General features: G+C 42.6%; 2 long non-coding RNA genes across 2 annotated transcripts in view; one reads left to right on the top strand and one right to left on the bottom strand.

Annotated features, from left to right (window-relative positions):
- Window positions 1-25,939, top strand: part of LOC310698888 — a 411,787-nt gene that overhangs the window by 40,956 nt on the left and 344,892 nt on the right. The gene's annotated exons all lie outside the window — the stretch shown is intronic.
- The window catches only part of LOC310698702, a 32,818-nt gene continuing 27,587 nt past the window's right edge, over window positions 20,709-25,939 (bottom strand). Inside the window, exon 4 of the long non-coding RNA XR_014521709.1 lies at window positions 20,709-24,653. This is a non-coding gene — a long non-coding RNA (uncharacterized lncRNA). The remainder of the gene's footprint in view (window positions 24,654-25,939) is intronic.

Raw genomic sequence — 25,939 nt, 5'->3', positions numbered from 1 at the left:
GGGCCACTGAAAAGTAATGGACTTTACTAACTTTGACCTATTAATTCCAATGGGTCTATATAGCTTAGATTACAACACACTATAACCAAATTTTTGGGATCAAGCAACAGGTTTTTGTCAATGCCTGGATACAATTCAACAGCATTTTGTTTTTTTGTTTTTTTATAAGATTTTTATTGGTTTTACATAAGTTTTTATAACAAACAAACAAACATACACAAAACAGACAAACAAACAGATATAATTTCTTAATGTTCTTTCATAAACTTCTTTTCCTCAGACTCCCCCATACCTCCCCTTTCTGCATCCTCATGTCCAAATCTTATAGCAACTTATAAATGTTTTTTCCTGTCCTAATTCATCATAGTCATTTCATAATCTAATCTTGTATTACTGCAACCCTTTCTCTCCATAAGATCTCAATTCAACAGCATTTTGAATAAAGATTGCAGACTGAAACTTTCATAGCTGTACTAATTTTACTTTTTCTTTTTGGAATTCCTGAGCACTGCTGCTACGTATTTCATTTATACTGAAAGCAACTTCCCAGTCTTGCCAAAGAAGCAAGAAAATAGTTTTTTTTAAAAATAATAATCAACTATTGACTTACATTTGCACTTAATAACATTCCTTAGAATTTGGGATTTAAGTTTTGTGCCCACATTTAAGCTGTGATCCTAAGCACTTGTTCCTGGAAGTATGTTCCAGTGAATTCAATGGTGCTTACTTTTGAATCAACATGTATAGAGCTGCCCAGTGAAAGCAAAAAAGTACCACTTCTAGAATGTTTTTCTGATTAAGTCCTAATTAATAGAGGTATATTTATCATTTGATGGCTGCTGTTTTATGACTGCAGTATCAAGTGGTGCCTTGTATGCAATTAGTGGCTGGCATGAATATCATACCACAGATATTCATATTGTCTGAAACATAATCCATTTGATTCACACAACCTTCTATTTGCCATCATGCATATAGCAACTAAATTTCATTTCCTGTGAGGGGAGAAGAGGAGGCTCAGAGTCTCCATGCCCAAACTATATCCATTTATTAGAACATCTGTAAACACTCCCTATATGTATGCCTTTATTCAAGGAGGGCTCTGCCTAGTGCAGTGTTCCTCAAAAAGGGCTCCAGCTGTTGGTGGACTACAAACTCCCATTATCCCTAGCTAGCAGGACCAGCGGTCAGGGTTGATGGGAGTTATAGTCCAACAACATCAGGAGCCCCAAGTTTGCGAAACACTGGTCTAGTGTTGTTCAGAAGTTCATCTTCAGGTGTGGGGGACATTTGGCCTCTCAAAGTTGCAGAACTACAACTGCCTTCATCCCTGGCCTTGGGCCATGTATTCTGTATAGTGAAATAGAATAAAACCTAATTGCACCACTACTTCCAAGATCTCATTTCCCCCTACACATGTTTACTGAATGTGTGAAGGTGTGTGTAGTATTTAAGTGCCATACATGCACATGGAAATTCATTTATATTCTAATTACAGGGCCCAATCTTATGGGTCAGGGCAAAATATATGCCTTTACAAGAAATCTGAACCTTTACTTTTTAGGATATACAGTGGTGCCCCGCAAGACGAATGCCTCGCAAGACGAAAAACTCGCTAGACGAAAGAGTTTTCCGTTTTTTGAGTCGTTCCGCAAGACGCATTTCCCTATGGGCTTGCTTCGCAAGACGTTTCGTCTTGCGAGTTCTTGCGAGTTTGTTTCCTTTAAGAAAAGCTGCTAAGCCGTTAATAGCCGCTAATAGCTGCTTCGCAAGACGAAAAAACCACAAGACGAAGAGACTCGCGGAACGGATTAATTTCGTCTTGCGAGGCACCACTGTACCATACATCCTTCCAGCTGTTTTTCAAAGGCATAACTTTCCCTCAATAACAATTTTCTTCCCGAGTTTGACATATGTCATACAAAATATATTCCTTCCCACTCCCTCCCATTTCCATATAAAGCTCTCTATTTTAAATTCATCAGCTGCTGATTTGTCTTTGCCCACATTGATTAAGTTATTCCATTCTTGATGATCTTCCACAGCAGGTGAAAATGTGAACAATTTACCAGGGAAAAAAATTACATTTAATATAAGTCCCGCAAGCAGACATTTCAAAGCAGCACCGTGCCAAATGAGAGAAACCAATGAAGATCTCCAACAAAGCTAATCGGCGGTTCCCAATGCTCCTGCAGTATATTGCAGAACCTTTTATAGCAGTTATAGTAACAACTGAAAGTGTCACATATAAAGCTGGTAATTTTCTCTTATGAAAACCACTGCTGATTACTTTCAAGCACTTTGCACCCCCCGTTTTAATTTGCCACATTCCTGTGTGTGTGGGAACATGGCTTTAATTTGGGGATGTTATTGTAATTTTCAATGGGGTCTATCACCCCATCAGCTAATTTGTTTCTTTCATTCCTTTGTGACCTGCACTATTAGGGTGAACCAGACAGTATTATTACCACCACCACCCTCCAAAACTAGAATGCATTTACATACATAGGAAACTGACTTATACTGAGTCAGACCACTTGTCCATCTAGCTCAGGCATGTCCAAAGTCCGTTTCGGGGGCCTTCTGGCCCACCTGTCGATTTAATCCGCCCCCCGTGGCAGTATATGTCCTAAAGAAAGCTCAACAACTTTGTTCAAAGCATGTTGTGAAAAGCATGTTCACTTCATCAAATCTGACCCTCTGAAAAAAGTTTGGGCACCCTGATCTAGCTCATTATTGTTTGCACAGACTGGCAGAAGCTCTCCAGGGTTTCAGGCAGGCATCAACTGCAAGCACTACCTGGAGATGCCAGGATAGAATCAGGACCTTCTTAATGTAAAAAGACCCAAATACTCTACTACTGAACTCCACCCCTTTCCTCAACTTTCACTCAAGGCTACCATCCCAGCCACAGAACTCATAGTGTGAAATATGGAGGAGGGGTGGAATAGGTGTTTTTTCAACAGGGAACACACTTCTTTCTGACGCACATAGCTTGGTGCAGAAGGTCACCACTCCCTAGCTCCAACATGAAGAAGTCAGTGCAGAGCAGGTGGGGATGGGGAGCACATTTGCAGTAGGGATGCCACCAGCATAATCGCCAAGGCCTAAGAAGAGCATGAGATTTTAGGCTCTTTGATACTCTCCTCCCAGCTCTTTATTTGCATGAGCCTGCCCTCCCTCTATTCAGTGTGAGCTTACTCCATACTGCCATGCTGAACAGGTGGAATCAGAGACAGGAACATGATAATTAGCATGGTGGTTTAATCTGGTAACTTGACAGGTTTGTGTAGGAAAGGGGAAAGGTTGGAACAATTTGTGAGTAACCCAGTTCCTCCTCCCAAAGCCCCAATTCTCAGAGTGGTTTAACAGTCAATCTGTTTACCCAGGTAACTCCTGGAATTGTGGCTTTCCAACCAGAAGGGAGGTCTTCTAACCACTCTCAGCATCCTTAACAAACTCCAGCTCCCAAGAATCGTTGGGGGAAACCATGACTGTTTAAAGTGGCATGATACTGCTTATACTGTATAGGTCAGATGGAACCTAAAGCTGTAGCACCCCAATTTTGTTTTGCCATTCAACTACGAGTGAAAGAAGTTGTGATTATCCTCCCCTCCCCACCAGATTCTCGAAATTTTCAATCCATTTCGCAGTTGCATCTTATCTTTGAAAGTTCAGCTGTGCCCCAGGGCATATTGTCTACATTCGAGCATTCAAAGACAAACTCCCTGCTGGGATTTCTCTGCAGGAAGAGCACACTGGCAGCTGTCTGGGCAATTAACACCCATTTAACAATACTTGTGTTATATTTCCACCCTAAAGAAATGTGTTTGAAATGACACTGAAAAATGACTCAGACTTCCTCTATCCTCTAAAATAGATCCATACACTTTGACTTTGTGTGTGTGTGTGCAATATATATACCAGCAGCCCACCAAGCAGCAACAAATAAAACTTTTCCCACTCTTGACTGAAACACAAGAGTGCAAGGGTGGAGGTGGGGAGGGGGTTTTCTGTTGACCAGGCAGGCAGCGGTGAAATAACCAAGACAGGCACCAGGGTTGGCATGGCTGAAGCGCAAGGCATTTTGCTGATTCCATTTAGCCCTAACTGATTGAAACTCTGTCAAGGGTTGGGAACTGCCCAACTCCTTCTCTGGGAGTCACTCGGCATTGAATCCTGTCATAGTGCAAGCCAAGCCTCCAAGATCTCACTAGGTGACTGGAGTGCGAAGATTCCAGCAAGGCAGAGGCCCTAACCTGAGCCTAGGGCAAACCATGGCTAATCTTTCTATGCTGATCCTGCCCCATGTTGTTTCTGCTCACAGTTTACATAGCTAATCAACACCTAATAGAAGTAAGTCTTGGCTTGCTGAGGGAAAGGTGAAAAACTCAAGAACCTGTTGATAGAGGTTGCCAGGAAAAAAACCCTTTCTGGCTCTGTCAACTATCAACCCAAATAGCTCAATGAGGCTCTAAACCAAAGGTGGGTGGGTGGGATGCCCATGGGGCAAAATGGCCCCTATGTCTTGTTGGTGAGGCCTTTCAAGGCTGGGCTGGCAGTTCTCATTTTGCTGCTTGAGTTGAGATGACATTTTCATTTAGCAATAATTGTGCCTTGGATTAACCTGTTCAGAGGATGCTGAAGGAATTGGAATCAGGCAGTCATGAATCCCCAGATGATTCATCAAGCAGCACTCAAACCCTGGAGCTATTCTGTATGGCAAACCATTCCAGATAGGAGCTGCATGTAATAAGCATATCATAGCCAATTAGGTTAGTCAGAGGCACAATTATAGCCCCTGGCGGAGAAGTGGTGCCTTTTGGCACCTATTTCTGTCAATATCCCTGCAGGGTGGAGTTACACTGTTTCCTGCAATGCTGTACTCATTTACCTGAGAGTAAGACCCATTGGACTCAATGGGCATTATTTCTGAATTGGTATGCATAGTGTGCAGCTCAGCCTGGAATATTCTGTGGAACCACTGACTCACTATAATATTGAAGAGCTATTGAATGGAAAGTACTCTGTTTATGGTACAGAGCATTATTCTCATTTTTCGATTGCCATGGAATAAATGACTAATTCTGCCTTATGGCCCAGGAAGCCAACTGACTCATGGAGCAATTGAGGACAATAGCTGACTGTGCATATGCTCTCAACATAGATGGGATTGCTCTGAAGGAGCATATGGGACAGTTGACAGCAGACAAGGGAGAAGGCTTAACAGGCTGTGGTTCTATAGTCATTTCCCTGAAAGGAAGTCCCCTTGAACTCAGTGGGACTCACTTTGGAGAACCCTTCCTCATTTTGAGGATTCCGGCATGGGTGTCATGAAATTCCCACAGAAGCACAACTGATCACTCTGCTACAGTGACAAAGTTGCGGGCAGCAACCCCCCGAGTGTTAAAAAGGTGGTAGTGGCACTCTCAGAGCCATGGGAGGTAGTGACTGTACAGACCCACCAACCTTCTCCTTGTAAGTCAACATTCTCATTGTGGTTAATGAGCAGACCATCCCTGAACTTGAGGACTTCTGCAAGCCAAGCATTTGTACTGACATTGAGATATGGCACCTCCTAATTGGTGGTGGTTCTGTATCACTAGCCAAACCCCACATGTGGTATGTGTGTGTGTGGGGGGGGGGTTGTGTGCGCACACACCTTTGTTCTAATCCACTCCCAACTTTCCAGCATTTGACCTCTCACGCTGACAGGTTTTGGACAGTCCCATTTTCTACTCAGGCTTTGGACAAATGGCTTTCTGGTTGCTTCTAATTTGACAGTTTTGTGAGCGATATTTTTTTTTAGACCTTAAACCGTCCCTCTTCTTCCCTGCATCCTCCCCAGTTTTCAATCCCATTCAGAAAGGGAGATGATGGGTATGCCAAGCACAAGCAGAATGCACTGGGGAATTCACAAGAAATTGCAGTAGCATTTTTAATGGGATGTTCTACTTCCAGATTACTCTGGGGAAAACCTGGATTTGTTGTAATAGGGAGAAAGTGTGCAGTACCTACAGACTTCTTTTTTTAATAGAAAAAACCTCACTCAGGGAATGAAACTTTCTGTGGAATGGAATGAAGCTCTCTCTCTCTCTCTCTCTCTCTCTCTCTCTCTCTCTCTCTCTCTCTCTCTCTGTGTGTGTGTGTGTGTGTGTGTGTGTAAAAGTTGACAGTTCATTTTGAAACTACAGCTGAAGTTTGGCTTAATATTTATGAAGCTCCCCTAAATCAGGAAGCATCACATGATCTGCAAGCTGTTCATTTTGTTGGCCATCATTGCATATGAAGATTGGTAAATCTTTATGACTTAAACATTTTGGCCTATGAACTTTTATTACATCGGATCTGTGCCACTGTCTGGGAGCCAGACATGTGATTAACACAGCATGAGGGCTGAGCTCAAAGGAGAGAAGGCTGGGTGCGAATTGCAAAATAGGACAGCCTTGGATCCAAAAATTCTATGAGTATGTGAAGCTCATGCTGTTTCTAGCACAGAGAGGTGAAAGGACCCCTGGCAGAAGAAGAGTTGGACAGAAATCAGAAATGTGGAAATAAATTATGCAGGAAAACTGTTGAAAAAAATTTCTAACTCCAGGTTTGAATTACTAATGTTGACCTATGCTTTGAACCATTCTCTGCTCTCATCTGGTTGCTGAATTGCTAATCGAGTCAGTACTGGGGGATGTTTGTTACAAAATAAACAAGTGCTACTTTTCTCCCCATTCCCCAAATATAGTCTCAGCTGGACCCCCTGTTAAGCCAGAATACATAAATTTAGGCATATCCAGTTTAGGGTCATGTGGATTTTGCAGTTCGGTAGAAGCAGAATTTGGTATTCAGCCTTCAGATAACTTCAGTTCTTATTATGGTTTTTAAGTTTCCACCATTGAAATTGGATTTGCAGTTTTGTGGGCAATGTCTTGCAAAATCTCTGCTACCTGAGAGGAACTCCATGGTGTTAGATTTGTTAATACACCCCATAAGGCAGATGTAGCTTGAAGTCTTTTTCCTTTTCCATTTTTTAAACCCTCGGCTAGCCATGGAATTGAGCTTCTTGTAAAAATGAAAAGCTAACATTGGCCATGATTTTCTCTGGGCGTCACCCTGTCCCTTGGCATTTCCATGGGGAAAGTGTGTACTCTTTTGATTGGGCATTAATTAGGGTACAAAAATGTGTGAGCCAAGCTCTGGAGTTTAAATGTTTGCCTAGCATGGACAGACCCTTCGCAAGCATACTTTAATTATTTTAGAAACCAGGTGACAACAGGTCTTTAAGGCACTTCAAATGTTTTAGTTGTGGAAAGTTGTTGCTTTTCATCTGTTGCTGTGTTGTTTTCAATTTTCTCTCTGAAATAGGCCTTATTTTATTTATTTCATTTTTTCATTTGTTTTTAATTTTGTAGGATAACTTGAACATCAGCAGGATGCACAAGGTGCATAAATAAATAAAGTGCGAGAGTGCTGAAGCAATTTCCTTAAAACCTTCTGGGCTGGTAACCATCACTGCATCCTCTAGTGGCTCGTTCCATAGTTTCAACAATGCACTGACTTGTGTCTCGAAATGTGCTCCTTAATACATTAACTGATTCTGGTGAATTTATTATGTTTCTTCACCTCTTCATTCCCTGTATTGGTTCCTTCCCTTTTTTCCTCTTTGTGCAGTGGTCAACCCCGGGGCTGGATTAATACTTCTAGAGACCCTAAACACTGAAAGGATCATGGTTGAATCCCATATGTAATTCAACATAAAAACAATACTATACTGCAAAATAAAATTGTGTTTTAAGAAACGATACAAAACTCACATGTATGCTGAAGTATACATCCATGTCTGATGTGTGACGATACCCTGCCACTGCCGCAGTGAGATCAGAAGCAGGAGAAGCTTCCTGTCCTTCTTGCACAGCAGCACAAAGCCCTTTGAATTTTTTTGCCTGTTAGCTCTGAGTAAAAATACACAGGACTGCATTGTTAAAGTTGGGGGGAAATTGTTTCTTTTGTCTATCTTATGATGTGTCTTGCTCTGCCTCTTCATGTACAGAATGCAGATACATCTTTTACCCACTAGCCCCATGATAACAAAGAGGAGCAATCTCTAGCAACAGCAAACTACTGAATAATTCCCCAGCATGCAACCACTATTAAAGAGATTATGTGGAGGCAAAACTGCAGCATTCCGTGTACCATATTAAGGTTATTTATGGTAAAGAAAAGCAAACTATTAATTTTTTATTATGATAAAGCTTTTCCAGCAAGTACCACTCAATACCAATCAAATAAATTTTTCAAAGTATTGCTGTTCTGTGACAATGTGTTGCTCCTGATCTCCACTCCTTCCTTCTAAGCCTTGTCAACACATGCATCCTTCCCTCTCTCTTTTTGATTATTTAAAATCCCCCTATTGCTTTGAATTGCTGCAGACTACAACCCAGTTAAAATGAATCTAGTGCTCTTCTGGTTGAAGCACATGGTGCCCTTCAAGTGGCCTTTTGTTTGGGTTTTTTTCTTTTTTAACAAAAGGGGAGAGGAGGTTCAGGTCCTTCCTGCTGTGGTAGAACACACAAATGCTCAAATAGTCAAGGCTGCTAGGCTTGTTCACTGGCTTTGTTCGCTGAATGGGTTTAAGCTGAAGGATGTGTCATTTAAATCCACCCGGAATATTGTTGTAACACTTCTGTTAGTCAATTGTTATGTACTAAGCTTGGATCCTAGAACAATAGGCAAGTAGGATCCTAGAATGCAACAACTGATTGGCTTGCAGGAAAGGACCAATCAGACGGGACTCATTGTGTAAATAGTGTATATAAATGCCTGAGGTTTGGGGGGCAATTGAATCACTGTTTTACAGGCTGCAATAAAGAGCATGGAATCACTACAGGACTCCGAGTATATTTCACTGGCAATGAGGATGGGATCCTGCTGATCTGTCTGCCGCGCACCGCACACAGCTGCCACAGGCAACACAGCATCACACCACGCATCCAGGCTACAGTTCCAGGACCCAAGGACCCAGAATGACGACAAACATCTTCATGCCATTCAGCCCAGCCTCAGGAGACTGGGAAGGATACACCACCCACTTCCAGTTCCTCCTGGAAGCAAAGGATGTCACAGACGCAGCCAAGAAGAGGGCAACCTTCTTCAGCGTCTGTGGAGATGAAACGTTTGAGATTGCCCCAGCCTTCCTCGCTCCCGCAAATATCATGACCATTTCCTATCACACAGTAATGGAACAGCTGAAGGGGTACTTCTCGCCACAGCCCTTGGTGGTAGCGTGTTGAAACGCCTTCTACGCAAAGTGGCAGCCCCCGAAGAAACCATAACCGGGTATGTGACCTCCCACTGCCAGGCTGCCCGGCTCTGCAACTTCACAGAGCTGGAGAACATGCTCTGCGACTGCCTCGTGGCTGGCCTGAGGAACAAGAAACTGCAGCGGTGCCTCTGTACCAAGAAGTACCTGATGTTCCAGGTTGCCCTAGAGGAGGCTCTAGCAACTGAAGCTGCTGAGAGGTCAGCACAAGGATTCCAGTCAAACGTGTCATCCCAACCGAAGGTCTACCACGAAGACCTCACTGACGACTCAGAATCTGACCAGAAGGGCGTGCACCGAGTGCAGCAGCACATACAAGCCGCATGCCCACCACGACAGCCTTGTCCAGAAGATAGGAACTGCACAAGCTACGGGGAGAGCCACGAGCGGAGGACTTGCCGTTTCCGCAATGCAGAATGCCGACAATACAGAAAAGTGGGACCCATCGCCTGGGTGTGCTGTGCCCGCCCCGCCCGATGCCTCGAACCAGATGGCCGATCCAAGAGTCCCAGGCCCCGTGGTCCAACACACCAAGGCAACTCGACGGAGATCACAGACTGTCAGGTATACCAGTTGCCTCATTCTAATGTGAAATTTTTTTACATCGAGGTACAGATAGAGGGAGCCCCGTGCCACATGGAGCTTGATACAGGCTCAACCCTGTCCATAATCTCGACACGGACATTAAGGAAATTGTGTCCCAGTGGCGGCCCCAAGCTTAGGCCAGTCCCATTCACCCTCCAGGACTTCAAAAAAATAAGGTCCCCATGATGGGGGTGGGAACCTTCAATGTACAATATCGAGGGTGGAAGTGATTGGACTTGATCGTGGTCAAGGGGCCCTACGTTAGCTTACTGGGGTTTGCATGGTTTGGGCCACTGGGGCTAGCCATCACTGGGGTGAACTGCACCAGCTCCCACGTGGACGTGGACGCCATCTGCAAAGAGTTTCTGGTGGTTTTCAATGGGGCATTGGGACGATATACTGCCCCCCGTTGGTCTACAACTAGACCCCACCGTACGACTGATCAGGTTCAAGGCCCGCCGGGTCCTGTTCGCCCTTAAACCCTGCATCAACGAGGGATTAGACTGGCTCATGGAGCAAGGAGTGCTCAAACCGGTGCCTAACGCCCCCTGGGAAACCCTAATTGTCACACCCATCGAGCCCAACTGCTCAGTCCACATCTGCACAGACTACAAATGTACCATAAACAAGGCCCTTACGGCTCATGCGTACCCAGTGCCAGTGGTCAGCCATGTCCTCGCCACCCTGGCGAGATCTAAGATTTTTGGCAAGCTGGACCTGGCCTAGGCCTATCAGCAGTTACCAGTGGACGAGGTCACTGCCGAGGCACAGACGATTGTAACACACAGGGGCATGTTCCGTGTCAAGCGGCTGCAATTTGGCATCAGTGTGGCGCCAGGCATATTCCAAAATCTAATGGGCTCTCTCCTCAAAGGAATTCCCTTTGATTCTTTCAAAGAAGAATCACCCTTCTTCAGTGATGTGTTGATCGCCGGGGCCACGCTGGGAGAGTTCGGGGACTGACTCCGCACTGTCCTGCACCGTTTCCAGATGGCCGGCCTCAGGGTGAAGTGGGAAAAATGTCTGCTAGGAGTGCAACAGGTGTATTGTCTAGGATTTACAGTGGATGCAGACCGAGTCCACCTGATCAATCAGGCTCCAGGAGGAAGTTAATCAGCCTTTTAGGCTGGTAGGATTGTAGAATGCAGCAACTGACTGGCCTGCAAGAAAAGACCAATCAGGCTCCAGGAGGGAAGCAGAATCAGCCAATCAGATGGGACTCATTGTGTAAATAATGTATATAAAAGCCTGAGGTTTTTTGGGGGGGCAGCGGCGATTGAATCACTGTTTTACAGGCTGCAATAAAGAACATGGAATCACTACAGGACTCAGAGTATATTTCATCAATGGAACAAATAAACGCTGAGCAAAGTGGAGTCTTTCAAAAGGGAAGATTGTTGTCAGGGCTGAACCATAGGCAGTAGCCAGAGTGGAGTGAAAAATTATAGTAAAGTAGAGTTGGGAATCCTTGGGCCAGAAGGCGGAATGTGGCCCTTCGGTCTTCTCTATCTGGTCCATGGAACTTTCTCCAGGCCACCAGCCTTACTTCTCACCCTGAGTGGTTTTCTCTGCCTGGAACAAATCCTTGAATGACAATGCATCTTGTTTTTATGGCTGAAGGATTGGCAGAGGATTGCAGAATCCAGTTCAGAGGTAAAATTTGCATGCATCGCTGCACCCACTTTTGCACCTGGCACCACCCATCACTGGCATGTAACCCTTGGAACATTGCCCTAAAGAGTGCAGGGGTGTGACCTGGGGTCAATTCCAGGGGCGAGTTAGAGAGGCTTGAAGGGCTGAATATTTCCTGCAGGTTTGTTGTTCCCCACCCCTTCCCTAGAAGATGTTCCAAACTGCAGCTCCAGGGGCTCACCACAAGAGGCTGCTGTATGCAGAGTCAAAGGTTAATTCTAGTCAAGATCATTCCTGACAATTGTAGACAATGCAATCTGTAAGGTTAGAATTTTGAGCAGCTGCTCACCCACAGTACTTGAGCCATTAACTGATTGCCCAAAATGCCTTGTTTTCAACCACATACATCCCTGGAGTAAAAAATTCTATTATTGTCACCTGGAAATATATTCCAAAGGGAAACAAATAACACAAGCTGGTTCCACAGGGTGTAGGTGAACCACAGCCTGTCAAGTTCTTATGATGTCTACCCCTTTCAACATAAATTATGAAGGAAAGAGATACAGACTCACAGCCTTTGGACTACATATTCAACAGCCAGTCTAGATTCTTTCCACTGCCCCAGGGTCATTTGTGACCAGCAGAAGTGTGGTGACTTTTGTGTGGGACGTAGGCTGGAGACATATCAAAGAAGCATTTCTGTTTAAAAGATTGTAAATTTACACAGAGAAAACAGATAGAGAAAAACGGTACTCCATCTGGTGGCACAATGTTATATCGCATATACAGAGCTTTTTTTTTACCTGTCTAGCTGAGTTCATAGCCTGACATTCCTCAATTTCTATGTGGAAGTTTACCATTTATTAAGATGGAGCAGGGGAAACTCAGGCCAGGGGCCAAATGTGACCCAACCCTTTCCATCGGTCTCTTGGGACTCTTCCCAGGCTCCCTCTCCTAAGTCACATCCCCTCTCCCCAGTCCATATCCCTCACCAGCCCTACTTTGTACCTACTTGACAGGTTTTGCCCGGATGGAATATGAACTTGAACTCTGATGATGCCTCTTGTTTCTCAGGATGAAGGAAAGGTGTGTGTGTGTGTGTGTGTGTGTGTGTGTGTCTGTCTGTCTGTCTGTCTGTCTGTGTAGAAGCTATCCCCCCAGAAATTTGCCCATTAGATAATGTGGTCCTTGGGGTTAAAGGGTTCTCTACCCCTGACTTTCACTTACAGCTCTGTTGAATTGCTCCCATCATGTTTAACATGATGTTCAATGCATATTTTTAAAAGTACAGATTGCACCCATGGGGTTGGCTAATTGATACTGGAATCAAAGCAGATGGCAAGCAGGATGCTTAACCCATTGCTCCTGTGCTGTGGTCCTTGTTTGAAATTGCTATTTGCATTGAGGGGAAGCAAAACAAAACCCCTCGCATTTGGTCCCCTTACAGCCTGCTGTGAGCTCTATAATTGTCACCCCCTTGCCAAAGCTGCAATTTGTGCTTTTTTAAAAAATGCAAAGGCACATTTAACGTTACCTGTGGTTTGACCCTCAGAAATTTAACATCTAGAAGCCCTAGGGAGGAAGCTGAATGCTGAAGACTGATGACCCTAGCAAACTGTACTGCAAACTATACTGCAGTGCTCTTTCTAGAGAGAAAGTGCTGGTACCATTATTATCAACTTTCAGGTGCCAGTCAAAGACATTTCTGTTCACCCAAGCATTAGGGTCTTAATTGGGATTATAGTATATGGTGATACCCAAACCTTTATTGATGTCCAACTTTTCAGTGTGGTGGGGTAGGATTTGATGCTTTTGTGTTACTGTTAATTGTTCTTTTAGTCAATTGTTCTTTTGTATTATGCATGCTTTTGTAAGTCACTCTGAGAAATTTTTATAGTAAAAACAAGAATAGTAATTCATCTGGGAAAGGCTACAGGAATTTGGAATGCATGCATTTGAATGATAGTCAGAATCAAGTAACCTGCTCCTGTCATGCTTTCATATGTCTAGCTGGATGGTGTCATTTCAAGCCTACTTTTTCACATTTATGCCCCTAGCTGGATTGAGGAAAGTGTGTTTCATTTCTTGGACCAACCTTTGAAATGCAACAATACCTCTTAGTATGCATAAACTGTGGTGTGTGTGTGTGTGTGTGTGTGTGTGTGTGTGGTGAGCATGTGTGTTGCTTTGTAGCATTTCTTCATCTTACTCACCATGGTTGGTGGCATAGCATCTTTCAAAGTCACAGCAAAGTAATGAATCCAGTGATCAATATGTAATTTTGTTGCATCCTTTCAGTATTGTGGGATTAATTTAATGGCGGAGGTTAACAGAATGTCAATGGATTTCTTGGTGTGAATATCAGGAATAAATGTGCTAAATTTAATTGTTTGAAGATCATTAAAAGCCGGCTTTAGCAATAATTGTGCCTTTTAATGTTTCAGATAATGTCCCCATTAGTGTAGAAATGGTGGGCAGGAGCTGAAAACGGAACTTTTCAGTGATGTAAATGAGCATTTATTTTCAATTGATAATTTTGAGGTTGATATCTTTGCTGTCAAAAAGAAAACTTCATTCAGGAGGAAATATAAACACTCTGCTGTAATAAGGGGAACAATAAATTGTATCCAATGCGAGTCCTCCTCAGAGTAGATCCATTGAAGTTAATGGGCACGACTAATTTAGGTTCACTAATTTCATTGAGTCTACTCTGAGTAGAATTTTGTTGCATACGGCCTTAGAGTGTCTATCACTAAAGAGCAGGTTTTTCCTTGGAAAGGAGTGAGACAAGAGAGAAACTGCTCAGACCTGTGCCTAGAAGGTGTGGGTCAAACGGAAAGCTCCCAGACCCATGGTTTCTAGGCATGGTAAAAGTGGAAGTGTGGACGAGCCCCTACTTTTATTAACATTTTATATCTGTTCCCGGTCCCAGTCTAGACAGTGTTATGCTTTCAAAGATTTTTGAATAACATAACAATGTTCTTGGCTCACTATTCAGGGATCAGAAACCATTGCCTCTCCAGACGGTGTTGGACTACACCTCCCTTTATCCCTGACCATTGGTTATGCCAGCTAGGGCTGAAGGGAACTGGAGTCCAGCAACAACATCTGGAGTGTCACAGATTTCCCCTACTCTAGCTTCATCATTGTATTCTCTCAACTGAGCTTAATACCCTTGATATGAAGATATGAGTTCCATCTGCCTTGCTTTCAATATGACTAGCATTCCATGGTTTCACAGAATTCTCCCTCCTGTGGATTTTTTTTGATGGTCCAGCAATGGTCCAGGGAAGGCCCAGGAAGGAAAGAAATGAGGTGAATTACAAGTGGGACAGTTTGTTCTCAGTATCTGGTTCTCAGCCAAGAAATTGTGTCAGAAGGTGAAAGTTCTAGTTTTAGCTACATAATGAATAATGACTATTTAAGAATAATATTCATAGATTTATCAGGCAGATAAGAGGTTTTCTAGTTGTTAGAGAACCACAGAACCTGTGTTCAGAAAATTCTATTCAGTTTGTAATTGGACACTGCTTAGTTCAGTTGGGTCTCAACATCCTTTTTACAGAGAGTGTAACTTCCAATATAGCCAGTGCCTCTTGCAAATTGCAAGAGGAAACCAACAAGAGATGGGATGCAGTCCTTTCAGGGAATCTTGCATGCCTTGCCCTAAGGTTCCTCATAATTCAGTTTCATAGACATTGTGTGTTTAGCATGGATTTTGTCTATTCAGTGATACCTGCAAGTACGTACATTGTGCATGGATTTGGTAGGTCCTTTATGAGCTACAGTTTTCAGCCTGAACCTACTGCCAATGACATGCTTAAATCCAAATGATTGCATAGTATAACTGATCACTCTGGTTTATGATAAATATGATATATACTCTGGTTTATGTTGTCTTTTTTAAGTATCTAAAAGTAGAAATTTCAAAAAAGGCAAATACTGCCATGTGTTCATTTTATTTAAATGTTGTGTTAGGGAGCAATTATTTCCAACACATTCAAAAATGGAACTGATTTGTTTTATATCACAGTAATATATAACTCAGATTGTTCTTATTCCATGTTGACAGGTGAAAGAAGAGCTAAGATATATGAAGTCAATAATCTGAGTTTACTCTGCTGCAGCAAAAAACGAGCAGTTCCTTTGACGTTGCTCCATATACGCTGTCAGTGAAGGATTTTTCTTGTTTCAAAGCCTTTCCCACATCATTTATTTTAACCTCGCATTCTGTTAAAGTTGCACCGTGTTGTGATACAAGCCAGAGGTCTGGATGTGGGATAATTTGAGAATGAATGGTGCAATCATATGAGCCACTGTACCAGCAAATAAGAGTTTGAGTTGCAGCACTAAGTCGCAGGATGGGATCTCAATACTTTTTCCAGAAGCTTTGGTTTTCTGTTATTTGACCCCATCATTAGGAATGGCAGTAAGACTTTTACATATGAGAAGTAGCGAAGGCTTGGAAGGGTGAAGGTACTCATGATGGCACTCCACTTGTTGAGATGGTAATAGGCAGGGTGAGATGGTAGAAAAACTGGGGGAGTACCAGTGCAGCAGATGTAATTGATACCTCAGAGCTCACCAACCCCTCATCCTCCTCCATCTCCAATCCAACACATGCAACAACACTGTATCTTGCAGGATGTCAATCCCTTCACAAGTCACAGCTGACAAAACATCTCCCTGTCACTATTGGCTGAGGCAAGGTCCCATAACGAACCTTGGAGTTGGGCATTTAGAAGTAGCTTCATAGCAGAGAGACTAACAGCTAAAAATTTACAGGTAAGAGCAAGAAAACCTTCACAAAGGTCCTGTTTCTGATATACTGCGGTGCCATTCTCCATGCCAAAAGATTTCTTCACTAAAGAGAGATAGGGCTTTTACAGGCATTTCAGCCATTTGCACTAGCTTTGGCAGGGGGAATCCCAATTTTTCCTGAATGAAGGAAGAGGTTATATATTTGCATGTTGTCTGCATCTAATCCTTCCAAGAAATAGATGTCATTCCTTGACAGAATGTTTGGTCACTCTATACTAGTAATAATTATGGAGATGGTATTTCTGTGCTGTGCAGAGAAAGGGCATAGCCCCATGGTAGAACATCTGTGTTGCATGCAAAGCCCCAGGTTCAATTCATGGCATTTCCAGGTAGGACTGGGAAAGATTCCCTGCCTGCAATGCTGGAAAGACAGTGCTGACAATACTGATCTGAATAGACCAGTGGTCTGATTCAGTAAAGGCAGATTTCCATGTTCCTATAAGAAAGGAGGTCAGTTTTTCATTGCTATGATCTTTCTTCTTCCATGGGTAGATCACTTAGAAGGAAGGAATGGGGCCAAGAAGAGTGTATAAATGCTGGTGGGCCAGTTGATAAGGCTGCATAGTCCAGATCTGCTTTGTGGGTTCTAAGGGCCACTGATTTCCCATTTCTGCCATAATTTCTTGGCAGAAGAAATTGTATCATTCTTTACTGAGTGCGTAATTAGCTTCAAAAAACTACTATCGCACAATATGGTGATGGTCTCCAGCTGATACGGCTTTTTAAGTGGAATGAATGAAATGAATGAAGTGATTAGACAACATCATGGAGACAGAGTTATTATTTATGGAGAACTTGTTAAGGGCAAGATCCCTCTGGATTCCAGGTGCTGGGCATAAGCCAAACGGATGGCTGCTGCCTTCATGAGTTTTTTATTGGCCTTTTGAAGGTATATTGGTGACCAATTTGTGAAAGTGAGTGCTGAATTATGGACTTTGGTTTGGCCCAAATGAGTTCTTTGTATGTCCTTATGAGAACTTTAAGGTACACTGACAATATTTCAGGGTCCCATAAACTAGCCTCTGAGAGCAAACTCCCCTGCGTGTAGCAAGTCCCACCTTAGTTATTCTTTGTGGATTATTTTTCATCCTTTCTTTCCAATTTAATTCTCATCAAGAGGTTCACATCAAGAAGGGTAAGGAAACCCTTCTCCAATATCTTTTCATCCTTGAACTTTCCCCCCTCCTTTTGTTACCTTGATTCAAGAATTTCCTTTGTTTGGGAGATTGTACTAAATCTCTTTGATTAGAGTTCCTTTCAAGTAATTGACATGTTATTTTGCTGATCTTATGATCTTTTCTTCATTTATTGAATTTTTTGGGAGTCATTGTTCTGGGAAGGTCTATGCTTCCCTTTCCTTTGATGCCCCCAGAATGACCTGAGCTTCTTAAGACAGAAACTGACTTTTAAGAAGTTATTTATTTTATTCTGAAAGTTTCTTCTCAAAAGACTAGTTCTTCCACCAGACTGTAACAAAAATGAATAACTAGTTGCATGCAAGTGATAGAGCCAACTGAGAAATAATTTTTTTATAGTATAGAATTTAAACACAGCAATTTTAAATGGTGTCATTTCCTACACTTCTGTCTTCACAGAATTATAATGGGATTTTTTCTCTGACATGGATAAATGTTGGGTAGGTGATCTCTGAGATGTTTTTATTCAGGCTGTGTATGGATCTTCTGTCTCATCCAGCAAGACTCATCCTACATTGTTATTTTCCTTCGTCTATTAGTTTGCATTTCAATACCTTGTGAGGTGATAGGGATGGCCTTCCTTTCCTGTGAGCACTTCAGTTGGAGAACAGCCTTTACCAAAGGTGTCATGGGCTTTGAAGATGCTCAAACTCAGGACAAAAGGGAGAAATGTGCTAAGAGGAAGGGACACTTGACAAACCCTCACTATGATCAACTCCTGCCCGGAAACCTATGTTCCCACTGTGGGAGGACTTGTGGATCCAGAACTGGCCTCCACTGTCACTTATGGACTCACTATTAAAACCATGTTCGTGGAAGACAATCTTACGTGGCTATGAGTGACAACCATAGAAAGGAGGAAGGGGGAAAATAAGCTGGTATTTCCTATCTAACCCATGTGTGTTTAAGGAAAAGTCATTCATAAAGTGTTATTAATCTGGAGACAAACCATTTCAATGAGATTATACTGTACAACTGAATGTATTGTCTCCAACATTTAGTTGGGGTGGACTTGTTCCACCTAAATGAAGAAGGCAGCTGTATTAGACACTGTCTGAGAGAGGAGGCTGTGCGAGATCCCTCTCACACAACCTGATTTAGTAAAGTAAAGTATCACAGAGGAATAATAACATTCAGAAGGATGTTATGGTCAATGGTGCCAAAGGCCACTGAGAGATCCAGCAGAACTAGGAAACAGCTCTCACCTTTGTCCCTAGCCCACCAGAGATCATCAACCAGCGCGACCAAGGCAGTTTCAGTCCCGTGGTGAGGCCTGAATCCCAATTGGAAGGGATCCAAATGGTCCACATCCTCCAGGCGTGCTTGGAGTTGTTCAGCAACCACCTGCTCAATCACCTTGCCCAAGAATGGTAGATTTGAGACTGGGTGATAGTTGGCCATATTGGCTGGGTCTAAAGATTTTTTTCTAAGAAGCGGTTTAATGACTACCTCTTTCAGCGGATTTGGGAAGGCTCCCTCGCAGAGGAAGGATAATGTGCCTTGCGAAATCCACTGAAATCTCAACCCTTTCCACCGTAGTGATCTGGTTGCGTTACCCCATCATGCTACTCCTTTGTTTCCCAGTGTTACACCCAAAGTGAAAATTCAGTAAAGCAGTTCCATGCACAGTGCCTCTGCACAACTAATGAAAGGAAGAAATCTGCCACTGCTCACATACTGAGAGGAGAAAATATGACAGATTGACCTGTGAGTTGGCCAGTCTTCACCAATATCCTACCCTCTGGATAGGGCAAATGGGAAATAATGTTCTTGTCATTTGCACTGCTAGAAAAAGAAATAAATGAATGAAGAAAATATTAGTGTCTCAGGGCATGAGGAGGGGGAATACGACTAAGCAATATGATTTTGAACAGATTAAAAAAGGAACTGGGGCTGATCTAAACATCAAATCCAGCATAATTCTTTGAATTCTCTGGGTCATTGGGAGGGAAAATGTTTAGGTGTATGGGGGGAAAGTCCAGAATTTGGGGAAGAGGTTCTTATTGCCTCTTGATGTAGTCGGGTTGTTTTTACACATTCACACCCCAAGCCTCCTGTTTTTAACCTTAAACAGAAAAAGTCACTGTACACAGGATCTGGGATTGACTCTGGAATCCTCTGCATGCAAAATAGATGCTCTATCAGTGACCTGCAATTCTGTTCTAGGAAGTGCACTGGAAAACCCTGAACACAAAAATGTCCCACTACTGCAACCCAGACTCTAAGTCCCCTTGACTCTAAAAGTTTCCATACAGCCATCATGACAAAAAGCCATTTTTCATGAAGTTCTGAATAACTAACTGGAGATTCTACATTTTTTAAAAAATAAAAATAAAAAAGAAAACTCATCTTTCATCCTAACAGATGTGAGGGTGGTATACAGTGACCATGATCCACAACCATACCAAAATAAAAGACTTTAATACAGCAATCAAGTCAAACACATGTCTAGACAATTAAAAAAATAGAGCAGCTAACAGACCAAAATAAGAAGCTTTTAACTTGGCGCTGAAGTGACTGCATTGTTGCTGTCAGTCATCCCTCTGTGGGGAGGGTATCCCATCAAAGTTGGTGACCATCATCTCATTTTCTGGCAGTAATTCCCACACATTAATTAATTGCTGCGCAAAGAAGTACTCTCTTTTGACTGTAGGGAATACCCCACCAATCAATTCAATGGATTAGTCTATGTTCTAGTTTTATGAGAAAGCAGGGGAAAATCTACTTTCACCACAAATAGAATATATAAAAATAAATAAATCTCATCATATTTCCTCTTAGTCATCTTTTTTGCAAAACTAAAAAGCTGAAAATGCTCCACTGGTTAAGAAAATGAGCTCAGAGTCAGTAAATCCCAGAGTGGAATCATGCTGCAGTCAGAATGTTACTGGGAGAGTCTAGGCAGACCACTAAACTCAGCACTTCACCTTGTAACATGGACATAATAATTATTGGTGTTCCTTTCAGGCTTCTTATAATGATTACTAGGATAATATATGCAAAGTGGATTGGATGCTTGTTGGAAATACTCTATGAATAGCAGCAGCAGCAGCAACAACAATAGTTGTTACTATTATTAATAATTATTATCTAGACAGAACCATTTAGTTGCATGAGTAGTCTAAGTAGTTTGAGTAGTTTGAACAAGTCTGAGTAGTTTGAACAAGCTGAACTGAGGCAGTCTTCTTCATGAAATTAGCAATCATGGGAGGGAAGGAGTTGGGCCTCCATTGCCCTCTATTGCTATCACACCCTTCTTCACTGTCCACAACCTGAGGGGCAGGGGAATCTGCTCTCCACATGTAGGAAACTTGTCATGGTGTGTAACTCTGATTGTTCAGAGCTCCACACCATGAAGGGAACCTATGTGAGCAGAGCATGCTCATCTCTAGAGATGTCCCTGCCAGTGCCTGGGGTAAGAAGACAACAGAAGCCCCACACTCGTGTTGTGTGGTTGTTTATAGTTTGAGGAGGAGAATTCGATCTGCATTCTAATAAGCAACTCATCAGTCAGTGGAGTTTAATTGATTTATAAATTGTTTTTACTACAAGGACATTAAAAATGCAGATAAAATAGGTAGTCCCTTCTGTGTTAAAAAGAAAGGGGGGATATGTCTCCTAAGATTATCCGTACTGTAATAAATTATCTAAACACAAAACATTTCCCCTTGAATGTGTATTCTGACTATTGATCAACTAAGAACACCAGTTGTCTAAGATTTCTTTAGTCAAATGGCAGACCTTGCCATCACTAGAATAAGCATTAGGGTTTTGATGGAGGAACAAAAAAATGTAAAAGAAACTGATGGTGGACATTGTAGTTCAGCAATATGGAGATACTATTTTCCTTATTTAGGCTTCAGTTCTAACCTTCCTGAGCACAATGTAATGTAAGTTGTTCAATGGTTGCTTCTTTCACCACTAACTCATTTTTCATTCCGCAAGGTAGAGGAAACAAAGAGGTTAAATTAGTTGTCGAAAGCTTCCCAGATCTTGAAGGCAAAGGTCACAAATAGTTAGGGAGCTAACTATACATTGAACTATTCAACTGTGGGTTTAATACTCTTATGAAAGGTGGGGCATTTAGTGACTTTCAGAGGGTTCCAGGGTATAGATTGGGGTGGGACTCTCCTAATGACCAGTGGATATGTCACAGCAACCTCCCCCCCCCCAATTTGGCACAATTTTTTTTCTATTCTCCAAGTGTTGTAAGATTGAATGGACTTAGGAGTAGGAGTTGTAAGACCCTTCAGGGTCAGAAAACTGAAACCACTGGGGCTAATAAGAAACAGGCAAATGCCATTTCTTTATTAAAGGTGCTGTTGTTGGGATTCATGAATCATGCATACAGATCAAAGGCAGCCAATGCAATGTCCTCCAGATGCTGTTGAACCACAACTCCCATCATCCTCAGCCAGTGTGGTCAGTGGTCAGTGATGATGCAGTCTAGAAACTACAGTCTAGCTACAAGGTCAGGGGGGTCACAGTTCACCCATCCTATCTAATGCACTTCTCTGGCAGCACCTTATATTTGCAACTCTGTACTTTCAGATATTTAAATGACAAATGGTATTCAAAAGCACTTTAGTATATATTTATTTTCTCATACCTTCTTTAATTCCCTGATATTTTAATTTAGCATCAGTTTCCCTCCATTTTCTTTACTTGTTCTTTCTTCTTTCCATATTTTCACATGTCTATTTAAACTGAAAATAGTCCCTGGTGCCCTACAGATCCCACCAGTGCCAGCTACAACTCCCATCAATGCCAGCTGGGACTGATGGGAGTTGTAGTCCTCAATTTATTGAGTGGCATATTTATACACAAACCAGTGATCTACATCTTAAGGCCTCGGATTTTGTGTAGCTTCTAAATACAAACAAAAAAAAGAACAAAAATTCATAGTTAACACACTAGGTAAAAAAATAAGAGTAAACAGATTCTATAGCAGACATTACCTTTTTTGATATGGTAAATTTGTTAACCTTAAAGAATTCACAAGACTCTTTGTTCTTCTGAATAGCAATAATAACTGTTGTTTTCAGGTTATTGGTACACTACAAATATTAGTTTCATACATAGGTGTCTTGAGTTCCTTTCCAAAGAATCATTGGATCTGTAGTTTTGGTTTGTGCGTTGTTTCAGGAAGTGCAAATTTGGTAGTTAAAATGTGAACTGAACAAAATTCCTTTCACATCCCTAGTTGTAGCTGTGTTTAAATCTGTGTAGCAGCTATGGCCTCATTTTGCTGATATTTGTTTGTCTCTTTCTTCATTCATTTTACTACATTCCCTCTTTACCCCTTCTTACAAACTGGACAAGACTTATACCTGAAGATTTATCCAAGAGAGTTCGTGACCGGAGGGCCCCTTTGCCATGCTGTTACATCCCTCTTTGACTTCAAGACTGCTAGCAGCTTCCCAGTTTGTCTGTGACAGCGAGAGAGGCTGATAACACAAAGCTTTTGTCATTTCAATTTTTCACACATTTTCCTCTTGCAACAGCCATTGCTGTTTCAATTTTTCACACATTTGTACGTTTGTGTGTGTGTGTGTGTGTGTGTGTGTGTGTTATAACTCAATAACAGCTCATGTTGGCAGCCAGCTGCCACAGGCCAGTCATCTGTAAGAACTCTCTGCCTCTAAAATGTCAAATAAAATGAAAGCGAGAGAATTCACCAAGGATATATTTGGACAGCAGCCTGTTCTGCAGTTCTTGCTCTCATGGCACCAGGATCCTGTGGTTCATCAGCTGAACCGGAGTTGGAAGGGGCATGCTGCCAGAGTCTCCAAAGCTCCTCCAGCCTGGCCCATGAGGGAGAGCATCATTCAAACTTAGTCCGCTATGATCAAGCCGGAAATAACAATCATGTTGCTGAACATTAAATGCTTAATGAACATCCCTACTAGTGGGTGTGCAGCACGGATCACTGGTGTATGGAAAGGTAACAACCCCCCTCCCCCATTTAGCAGGTGTATCATGAGAATAGGCCCTGCATGTTATTGAGCCACCTGTGACAACTCAACAGCTGCCAACACTACCTCTTACACAGTGCCAGAGAACTGGCTGGGTGATACTGGTACAAGAGTCATTTGGCGCCAAAGAGGAATATGTAGCTCTCATTCACATATACACATGTGCACTCATTGGGCAGGATGATTAATGCCCAAGCTTAGTTGCCTATCAGTGCATCCCCACTAGGTGATCTTGGAGAGTCATTTGTCTTCTGCAGGGAAGCTATCAGCCATCAGATTAAGTCACTGATCTCTGGCGATGTCTCATGCTTTGCAGATTCTGTAGTTTACCCCAAAGGTCTGCAGTGAGGTTTGTTTTTTAAAAAATGGCTGGCTCACAGAGGACGATATGCTATCTAAAAAGAGAAAGACTTTTTGTCTTTTGGTAGGCAGCAAAACTAAGAAATTTCGGGCTATGAACAAGCATGATGGTCCTGGGGATAACAACAGCTGGACTTGCCTGATGTGTTAAGTTGTTAAATTCATAGCTTGAAATGAAGATCTGGGGACTTTTGAGTGTTTCCTGCATCCTGAGTTTAATGGCCACATATAGAATAGTTGGGTTGCTATTTCTGAAGAGTGTAATAACCTCTGACTGAACCAAGATGCTCAGTGAGTGGGAAATGGTGGACACCCTTGTTCATATAAGCAGTAGTTATATCAGTATTAAAATAAGAGATGTTGCAAATGCTGGTGTGTGCAGATGGAGGCAATTTGGCCATATTTAGGATGTGCATCAAAGTGTCTAAAAAAATTGTGGTGGGACAGCCTACCAGCAGTGACAGAGTTCCATCAGCCCCACTCCCTTTTATCAGCACATTCAGCCCAATCCTACACAAAAGGATCCCAGTGCATGAACAGCTGCAAACACTGGAGGTGGAGCTGATCATGTACCTGAGGTTGAGTATGGGGCCACTGGCTGTGCCCTGGTTTTCCTTATCCACACATACATTCTACACATGAAGTCTCTCTCTGTGTTGTGTCTTTGCATGCTTCTTCCTTTTTCTTTTCATTGCAGCTTTATTCTAGCTTGTTGTTTCCTCTCACACACTCCTTGTAGACGCAGTGATAGCAAAACCCTACAGTGCCATCCTGTGGATAAATTATGCTAATTGTGAAATTGCAACTGGAGAAACTCAAATTCCCTCTATTTTCTCTTTAAAATATATATCACATTTTATTTGCCTGGGTATAATTTTACAACATAACCAAGTTCATTAAAAAGACAGGAATGAGTGTGAGCACTTGGTGTGTTTTATGTCTTCAATGAGCTTTTTTTTTTTTTTGCATCCACTGCAGAAAGCCAATAAACAACTCCAGAATATGTACAATATAGCTTCCTCCTCCCAAAAATATTCTTTAGCTTTCTTTATTTATTTAAAGGCATGCAATAGAAGCAATCTTTAAAGATAGATGAAATTTCCCAAAGGGCAAATCTTGTTCTAGTTTGAGATGCATATAAATTTTGCCATGTACTTTGCTTCTTGTTGTCTTGTTGCATTATAAGTAGCTTTTTTAAAAAGCATACGTGTGTGTGCGCGTACACACACACACACAAACACACACACATCTTATTCCTTCTAACTCATGTAATGGGTGTCAATGGGATTGCAACCAAAAAACGAGGGAAGTGTCAGCATGCTTGAAAAAACCTTGAAACCAGTAGAAGTATAAAACAAGTTATTTCTCCTCCCCAATAGACCTATGGAATGTTGCTCATTATCCATAGGGTGTTGACTGTCATTCTCAAGGGGTGGGGTAGAAAGGAATGGGATGACCTGCTAGAGGGGTGTGTGATTGGCTGGCTGGAATTATGTGCAGTGATTGATTGGGTGTATAAGAAGTGAGAGGATCTTTCAGGTATTTTGGTCCCAAGCTGCATAGGGCTTTATATACTCAAAGGAGCACTTTGAACTTAGCCCAGGAGCTAAGTACAGTGGTACCCCGCAAGACGAATGCCTCGCAAGACGGAAAACCCGCAAGACGAAAGGGTTTTCTGTTTTGGAGGCGCTTCGCAAGACGAATTTCCCTATGGGCTTGCATCGCAAGACGAAAGCCCATAGGGAAATGCTGGCGGTCGGGAGCAAAGACTTTCGCCCACAGCCGGCCTTCAGAAAAGGACCTCTTCTGAAGGACGGCGGGGGGCAAAAGTCTTTGCTCCCCCCCCACCTGCCTCCCCCCCGCCTGCCCCGGGTGATCTTAAAATGCTGGCGGGCGGGAGCGAAGCGTTCGCTGCCGACCCCCAGCATTTTAAAATCTCCAAGGGACAGCAGAGAAGTCTCTGTCCCGGGGAGATTTTAAAATGCTGGGGGTCGGCAGCGAAGCGCTGCCGACCCACAGCATTTTAAAACGCTGTTCCGAATCGGGGGGCGGGAACA

The sequence above is a fragment of the Podarcis liolepis genome (assembly GCF_965112155.1).
Source record: "Podarcis liolepis genome assembly, chromosome: Z".
Classification (NCBI taxonomy): Eukaryota; Metazoa; Chordata; class Lepidosauria; order Squamata; family Lacertidae; genus Podarcis; species Podarcis liolepis.
The sequence above is the reverse complement of the archived record's forward strand: the minus strand, read 5'-3'. Positions and strand labels throughout refer to the sequence as shown.